This window comes from Giraffa tippelskirchi, chromosome 9 (assembly GCF_054371585.1).
Source record: "Giraffa tippelskirchi isolate mGirTip1 chromosome 9, T2T-mGirTip1v1.2.pri, whole genome shotgun sequence".
Lineage (NCBI taxonomy): Eukaryota > Metazoa > Chordata > Mammalia > Artiodactyla > Giraffidae > Giraffa > Giraffa tippelskirchi.
Window position 1 is genome coordinate 147,169,406 of NC_137283.1, and position 9,412 is coordinate 147,178,817.

Consider the following 9,412-nt stretch of genomic DNA (forward strand, 5'->3'; position numbering starts at 1 on the left):
ATTTAACTAGCCCTGGCTAGTGCAGCATGTGATTATTCCCCTTAAATACCTTAAAATCCCTTCCTAAGGCCTCAAGAAGCACTCCCACCACCCTGGCTTTCCGATCTGGTTGCTACCAGTTGGAAACAATATAAATGAACATCTCTCCTCTCTCCTTTGTTGGTTCTGTCCTCTCTTCTTTCTGTGTGTTTGTTGATAACTAAGGACTCAATTGACGTAATTGTTGCAGTTCTAACTAGTCCTTTCAAATCTGTAATAATGCTTTAGGAGAGAATTTATTTCTAAGTGTGTACAATTAAGATTTCTACATCAAGCTTTGTGAAAGAAATTGGGTAACGTGGATTTACACAAAGTTATGAACATTTAAAGTACAATACGTGAGAAACTTAAAAGCAGGGTCACAATATTTGTATTGTCATTTAACTCAATTCAGGAAAAAAATAAATCTTTTGACTGAAACTTTTGTTTTGAATTCATGTAGTTCTAGAAAGGTCATATGATGAATACTTTTCTGCCTTAGAAAAGTCTGTGTCTGTTACTTTTTCCTTTATTTTTCTTTTGCCCTTTATTTTTAAGAGAGTTGATATCATGTGAATGGTTCAACTTATCTCTTTCAAAGGAAATTTAAAGGTTATCTGTGACATCCCAAAACCAGGGCATAATGAGGCCTTGTATGTTAAGCATGAGCTCAAATAGGAAAGATCTATACATTTATTTAGCAGGGGAAAAAACCCCAGCAAATTGCATTTGCTCTGACAGGTGTATTCTGAGAATAAGTAGTCACTGTTATGAGTGGTAAAATGTAGCTTGCTCTTCTGTGTTAAACCTGAGCCTTGGCTAGGAATTACCAATGGGTTTATATGTTATATATTTAAGTAAATCAAATCCTTAACCTCTTTGGACAAGGATTCTTTACAGAATCAGATTTTCCTTAGGCCAAGGAACAGAAAGCAGACCTTGATTTAAGTAACACTACTTAGTTAATACAACCCTTAAGTCTCCCTTTCTAGGAAACATATGTGTCATACTTTAAATAAATTTTTTTCTAGTCTAGGCACAAAGTTCAACTTTTAAAGCTTTCTTAAATTCCAGAGTCCAAAAGTATAAGTATTATGAAACATTCATGCCAAAACCAAAACGTCAGCAATATAAAACTTACTCTAGACAGTCACTGAAAGACTGAAGTCTGCTTGGAATATTCTTTTTTCATATATTGATTTTTATTTTTTACAGGAAATTCATCATGTTTAAATTGATTTAGCAGTAGATTCAAAATCATGAGTACAGAACTTTCTTAGCCCATTTTCACCATATTTGTTTTCTTCTCTTAGAATAATTTTAAAGATTCAGTCAGTTCAGTTGATTAGTCGAGTCTGACTCTTTGCGACCCCATGGACTGCAGCATGCCAGGCTTTCCCTCTCCATCACCAACTCCCGGAGCTTGCTCAAACTCAGAACCATTGAGTCAGTGATGCCATCCAAACATCTCATCCTGTGGCGTCCCCTTCTCCTGCCTTCAATCTTTCCCAGCATCAGGGTCTTTTCAAATGAGTTAGTTCTTCACATCAGGTGGCCAAAGGGTTGCAGCTTCAGCTTCAGTATCAGTCCTGCCAATGAATACTCAGGATTTATTTCCTTTAGGATTGATAGGTTTGATCTCCTTGTTGTCCAAGGGACTCTCAAGAGTCTTGTCGAACATCACAGTTCAAAAATATCAATTCTTTGCCACTCAGCTTTCTTTATGGTCCAGCTCTCACATCTGTGCATTACTACTGGAAAAACCGTAACTTTGGCTTGACGGACCTTTGTCAGCAAACTAATGTCTCTGCTTTTGAATATGCTGTCTAGGTTTGTCATAGCTTTTCTTCCAAGGAGCAAGAGTCTTTTGATTTCATGGCTGCAATCACCATCTGCAGTGATTTTGGAGCCCAAGAAAATAAAGTCTGTCACTGATTTCATTGTTTCCTCATCTATTTGCCATCAACCTTTTGAAGATTGATAGCACCTTAAAAAAATTATTTTTCTGCAAACACGCAGGGTTCTGTATGTCAGTGTGAGGTAGTTTTCTATTTATTATTCTGTACACTGTAGAAGTAAAACTGAGTAATTTTTTTTTTTTGGCTTTAGTCCTAAATTCTCAGTGTAATTTGTTTTTGCAACTTATACATAAAACTTGAATTTAGGGTGTCAGGGAAATAAAAGGTGTCCTCCACCCTTTCTAGGTTCTTCTGGCTGGTCTAAGAATTAACTGACATGAGACATATTAATAAAAAATCAAATTCAGTTGCATACAAACAGGACCCCACAGGAAAAGGAAACCCAAGGACTGTTTAGGAAATTGAGGCTTATCTACCATCTGAGAGAAAGAAAAGAGGGTGAGGGTTGTGACTTCAAAGGGGAGGAAAGCAGTTCACATGGAGGTGGAAAAACAAATGTTTGGTAAACAAGTGTTGCTTTGCCAGCAGAGACAATGACACATAGAGAACTCTGGTCTCCAGGCCCTGCTGAGTGCCCCGCCACCACACCTAACCCGAGCTCTTTGTAGGTATCTCTGGTGACTGCTCTTCCTGGACCAGACCTTTTATCTAAATCCTTTTAGGCAGTTAAGGTGGAAGTGAAAAAAAAAAAAAGACTTCCTGAGTCTCAGTTCAGTTCAGTCGCTCAGTCATGTCCGACTCTTTGCAACCCCATGAATCACAGCACACCAGGCCTCCCTGTCCATCACCAACTCCCAGAGTCCACCCAAACTCATGTCCATCAAGTCAGTGATGCCATCCAACCATCTCATCCTCTGTTATCCCCTTCTCCTCCTGCCCTCAATCTTTCCCAGCATCAGGGTCTTTTCCAATGGGTCAGCTCTTCGCATCAGGTGGCCAGGAGTTTCAGCTTCAACATCAGTCCTTCCAATGAACAACCAGGACTGATCTCCTTTACAAGGGAATGGTTGGATCTCCTTGCAGTCCAAGGGACTCGCTAGAGTCTTCTTCAACACCACAGTTCAAAAGCATCAATTCTTCGGCGCTCAGCTTTCTTCACAGTCCAACTCTCACATCCATACATGCCTACTGGAAACACCATAGCCTTGACTAGATGGACCTTTGTCAGCAAAGTGATGTCTCTGCTTTTTAATATGGTGTCTAGGTTGGTTATAACTTTCCTTCCAAGGAGTAAGCGTCTTTTAATTTCATGGCTGCAGTCACCATCAGAAGTGATTTTGGAGCCCAAAAAAATAAAGTCTGACACTGTTTCCACTGTTTCCCCATCCATTTCCCATGAAGTGATGGGACCAGTTGCCCTGATCTTAGTTTTCTGAATGTTGAGCTTTAAGCCAACTTTTTCACTCTCCTCTCTCACTTTCATCAAGAGGCTTTTTAGTTCCTCTTCACTTTATGCCATAAGGGTGGTGTCATCTGCATATCTGACGTTATTGATATTTCTCCCAGCAGTCTTGATTACAGCTTGTGCTTCTTCCAGCCCAGCGTTTCTCATGATGTACTCTGCATATAAGTTAAATAAGCAGGGTGACAATGTAGAGCCTTGACCCACTCCTTTTCCTATTTGGAACCAGTCTGTTATTCCATGTCCAGTTCTAACTGTTGCTTCCTGACCTGCATACAGGTTTTTCAAGAGGCAGGTCAGATGGTCTGGTATTCCCATCTCTTGAAGAATTTTCCACAGTTTGTGATCCACACAGTCAAAGGCTTTGGCATAATCAATAAAGCAGAAATAGATGTTTTTCTGGAACTCTCTTGCTTTTTCAATGATCCAGCGGATGTTGGCAATTTGATCTCTGGTTCCTCTGCCTTTTCTAAAACCAACTTGAACATCTGGAAGTTCACGGTTCACGTATTGCTGAAGCCTGGCTTGGAGAATTTTGAGCATTACTTTACTAGCGTGTGAGATGAGTGCAATTGTGCAGTAGTTTGAGCATTCTTTGGCATTGCCTTCCTTTGGGATTGGAATGAAAACTGACCTTTTCCAGGCCTGTGGCCACTGCTGAGTTTTCCAAATTTGCTGACATATTGAGTGCAGCACTTTCACAGCATCATCTTTCAGGATTTGAAGTAGCTCAACTGGAATCCCATCACCTCCACTAGCTTTGTTCATAGTGATGCTTTCTAAGACCCAGTTGACTTCACATTCCGGGATGTCTGGCTCTAGGTGAGTGACCACACCATCGTGATTATCTGGGTCATGAAGATCTTTTTTGTACAGTTCTTCTGTGTATTCTTGCCACCTCTTCTTAATATCTTCTACTTCTGTTAGGTCCATACCATTTCTGTACTGAGTCTAGAGTTGCTTGAAAATAATCAACCTAACCTAACCCTCATGTCAAAGAGACATATTTTGGGGTGGAAAATTTTGCTCCCCTACAAGGGTAAGCTACATAAATGATTAAAAGAAAGAAGAGAATACTTTGAAATTCCTCATTCACTTAATCACTAATTGAAAATGCCTGAGCTCACTTCGGATTTAATTTTCTGAGAATAGTGCTCAGAAATCTGCTTTTTTAAAAAAAAAATGGTGATGTTCATTTAGAAAACCCTATCAATTGGGTAGCAATAGTTAAAGTGTAATTTAGTTTGAAATCTGTGGTTTTACATCAACCATGAACATGCCCAAAATATAGCACTTCCATTTCCATTTATAAATTAGTGTTGCTTGGAAGTCTGAACCCCTTAAACAGTAGACCAGCAGAATAAAGTCGCTTTCATCCACAACAGAAAATGGAGACCTAAGGGTTTTGAAAGCCTGGACTAATCTGCCAGTAATGTAGCCATTTGGAAAAAGGAAGTCATATCTCTGTTCCTACCTCTATTACACTGTTCCCTAAAATGATACAATCTGTAAATTAATAACCTAAGTGTGAAAACAAGAAATGAAACTACAAAAACTTTAGCATGTATGAAAAAAATTTGACATTGGGCTAAAGAAAATCCTTAAATCCTCATATTCTTTAAGCCAAAAAGGAAAACAGATGTTTTTTGTTATAGTAATATATCTTGGATAGCAAATGATGTAAGTATAATTATAGCAAATATAGCAAAGAAAATATTTTCAACTTGGATGAGGATTTATAAACTGGATAATAATAATAGTAGAAATTCTAGAAGACAAGAGTAAAAATAAGCAAATAATATAAAACCAGCACTTACAGAAGAGTCAATTCATGTGTCAAGTTTAAGTATCCAGGAAAATTAGCAAAAAATGTATGAGTTTGATTATATCCCTGATCTGGATGAACATGCAGGAATATAGATATTCATAATCCACTGTCAACTAGATTTGACAGACACCTCCAAGTTTTTCTTCCTGGTTGCTGTTCACTTTAGACTCTTAGTCCCACATCTTACCTAGAAGTGGAACTGCTATTGTTGGGGAAAGAGAATTAAGAACAAAACCTCCTCCCAACCCAGAAAACCCCTCCACAAAGGTAGAACAGAAAGAAAGCAGTTATTATTGAATAAACATGAAACTAGAACATGCTCATCACAGGCAATATGCTAAGCGACTGTAAAGACCGAAAGGAATTTTACCCTTTCACATAGCCAACAGATCCAACTCATTCCACTGTATTCTCAAAGTACGCAATAATTAGTCCTCAGGCAAGAGGGCTTATCAGCCCCATTGGTCACACACAGTGAATCCAAAATGCATTTAATAACTGGGATGACAATTTGCATTAGCTAACAGGGTTTATCCAAAGGAAAAAGTAAGCTTCCTATGTCTTTATGGCAGGAAGTAGTTTCACAAGTTGGTGTGAGGCTCCCAACAAAGTTAGGCTTCTCTGCTTCCAGAGAAACTTGGAGATGGAACCCTATATTCCTTGATGATCACATGTCAGAGAGATGGCTCCTGGGTCCTTGAGCAAGCTGATGAGGGTCTTATTATCTTTAAAAATGATTTCCATACATTTCAAAGACACAGAGAAAGAACTTAAGTTTTCAAATGCAAATACTATAAAGAATAAGGGGACACAGCAGCAGGGAGAGTCCCTTCCTTATTTTTCACAGGGAGAATTACGCCTTTTACTTCTAATGTGTATTTGCCCTTACTGTCAACTCTGGGTAAACATTTGCTTATATGCACAAAGAATATAGAGGAGCCTGTTCACTGCAGCATTGATTTGTTTGTTGTTGTTCTTTAGTCGCTAAGTAGTGTCTGACTCTTTCTGACCCCAGGGACTGTGGCCCCACCAGGCTTCTCTGTCCATGGGATTTCCCAGGCAAGAATACTGGAGTGGATTGCCATTCCCTTCTCCAGGGGATCTTCCCAACCCAGGGATTGAACCTGCATCTCCTGCATTATAGGGGAGTTCTTTACCACTGACACACCTGAGAAGCCCAGCATTGACTGTATAAACATGCAAAAAAAAAAAGGTAACCTAAATGCTTATCCATAGGGGAAAAATGATATGGATGACTGAATACCCATACAGGGAGATACCATACAGCCGTATAGTAACAAAGTGAAAGTGTTAGTCGCTCAGTCCTGTCCAATTCTTTGTGACCCCATGGATTGTAACCTGCCAAGATTCTGTCCATAGAATTCTCCAGGCAAGAATACTGGAGTGGGTTGCTATTACCTTCTCCAGGGAATCTTTCCAACATGATTGAATCCTGGTCTCCCGCATTGCAGGCAGATTCTTTACAGTAACAATTATATAAAAAGATGTATTAAGAATTTAAAGACTTTGCACAGCTAAATGCCAAATTCCTGATTATAACTGCCTCAGGGAAGGGTTAGAATTGGGGAATTTGGTCAAGGCTGACTTGAGCTTTTCAGATAATATTTACATTTTTATGGTATAGTTCATTTTTCATTGGTCAGTATGTTTCCTAAGCGACTACTGAAATGAAAAGGAATATTTCCATTTAAATCATAATACTTAAAAAAAATACTGCTTTGAATTATCTTTGAAATCTTTACTTTTTACTACATTTAATAACATCCTTTATGATTTGGCCCTTCTTGTATCTTACACATATTAGTCAACTAACTAAACCAGTTAATTTTCCTAAGATTAATAGCTGGACTTATTCAGCTCAGAGTTTAAAATGTACATCTACATTTGCATGGAGTGAAATTTTGTTGCTCACTCTAGCCAGTGTCCAAGAATAAACAATCGTGCAGTTTAAAGAACGGCTTTATCTGTACGTGAAATCATAAGAACCACCCACTTCTTTTCCAAAACAGGATTTTTTTTTTGAAATATGAATATAGAAAATCACCAGTCTTTTTATTTCTGATTCTCCAAGTTGTGTATGGTGGGATGAGGAGGTAGAATGTAGGTGATTTGGTTAGAGTTACATATTAGATACTGCTAGAACTATGTACAGATTAGTAGGTAAATCTATTGCCTCTGAAAAGTCCCCTGAATACCATCTGGCATTGTCCTGCTAGTTCATCAACATTTCCCAAATCAAACCAATTATCTTTCAGTCTTCTTCTCACTGCCAAACCTGCTCTAGAGGTTTGCGTGTTTATATGTTATACATGTTATGTTCACTCTAAGTTAACATGTAATGCTATCTTTTAGTAGTAGGATTATTTTGCTTTTTTTTTGAAATGCACTAAATTTATACCTGCCATTTCCCTCCCTTTAAGAAAACTTTGCTTTTGAGTTTTTAGTATAGCTTTAGTCATGCTGTTAAATTGTAATTTGAGAGCCTACAGCACTTTAAAAAAATACAATAATGGCTTTAAGTGAAGCCGTAATAACACTAGTTGAAACTGGCTTCAATTTCAATTCAACATACCATTTCACTATCTGTCTGTGGCTTAAAGATGAAATTCTGAGGATTTGTTTTATTGATTACAAACTGAAATACTCTCCAATTTTTTTCTCTTGTGGAAAGTTAGTACTGTAAAATATTACAGAATTTTCTAGCCAATGTGATTCAGAATGACTATAATAGCTGGGAGTAGAATCTAATTTTCATAGCATAACAGCTTTAAAATTGCATATATATACTCTAGATATTTTTTGTGTTACTAACTGAACATGTTTCTTTTCAATTCTGTCTAATAAGATGATTAATGATAAATTCATTGTATGTTGCAACTGATGTGTAATATGTATAACAGTTGTCTCTCCACAGAAATGAATTATAAGTAAAACAGGAACTGATGACAGGATGGATGTACAAGCTCTCCTCAAATACATGCAAACCTAAGCATATTATATTCTAAAGTAATGGTCATTGTTAAACAAAAGCCACTTGTATTCAAACATTTAAAGGCCCATTTTGGAAGAAGATGAAGATTGACTGGTTAAGTCAGTGTTAAATGTAAAATATTGCATTCTTATGTTTTGAATTTATATAATATTTCAGTGTTTTCTCACCATACATTTTTGTTTAAACTGTAAAGGGAATATGAAATGAATACTTCATTCTGCTGCAGACTTTTAAGGCATTTCATGACTCAATGAAGGAACACAAAGAAGAATGTACTTCATGCAAATTTTAAGATAACTCGAGGATGAACCAAAGTAATCTGAATCAAAAGTATATGAAATCGACTCCTGTACCCAGCTCTTTAACTCACTGTTACTTAAGACTATCTTGAACTGTGGGTGCCAGACATAATCCATTGTGATAACTGAGACATTATTCAAGTCAACGGTCATGCACGAGCATGTGCTACCATTGGAATGTCAGCATCAGAATCCTCTACTTATAATTCAAAGGAGACAAGTAAAGGCTTTCTGCTCTCCTTTAATTCTTCATGTAATATATTAAATCAACAGGTAAAGAAGGGAAACTGATATTTATTTTCTTCTTAATGAGTTGGACAAGCTTTCAAATGACTACTTCTAGTAGTGATATTTTTGGAACTGCACATTATGAAGGAGTTAGTCTGTCTTTTAACCTTTCTAAATGACATATTTGTAAGTACATTTTTGAAGACTTCTTGTTCTTTTCAAACCAGGGTTAATGGTGAACTTAAAAGAGAAAATGAAACATGTCTGTCAAATGGAATTACCTATGAGCTTCTCCACCTACTCAGTCTGCTTACATTAGAAAGGAAATTTAGCCAAATCCTGCTGGGTCTTTATATAATTTTTCTTTCTTTTCCTAGTTCCCATGTTTTAAATAAAATATCCAGTATGTCATGGCTGGTTAACTCTGTTCTAACATTCATTTTGAAGTCACTTTCAAATGGTGGAGTTCATTATTTCTAAAGCACTATTAGTATATAGGAAATTAACCTTAACTCTGAAAAATATATCTGAAATAAAAATGAGGTATTATACGCTGAATTCAAAATTACTGTCCTATTTAATAACCATGATTGTTTGCTTCTTAAAAACCGTTTTGATGTACAACAAGATAAGTTGATATCTTTAAGAAAAATTACTTCATTAAGTATGTTACAGCTTTATAACCAGATCAGAATTTATACAAAG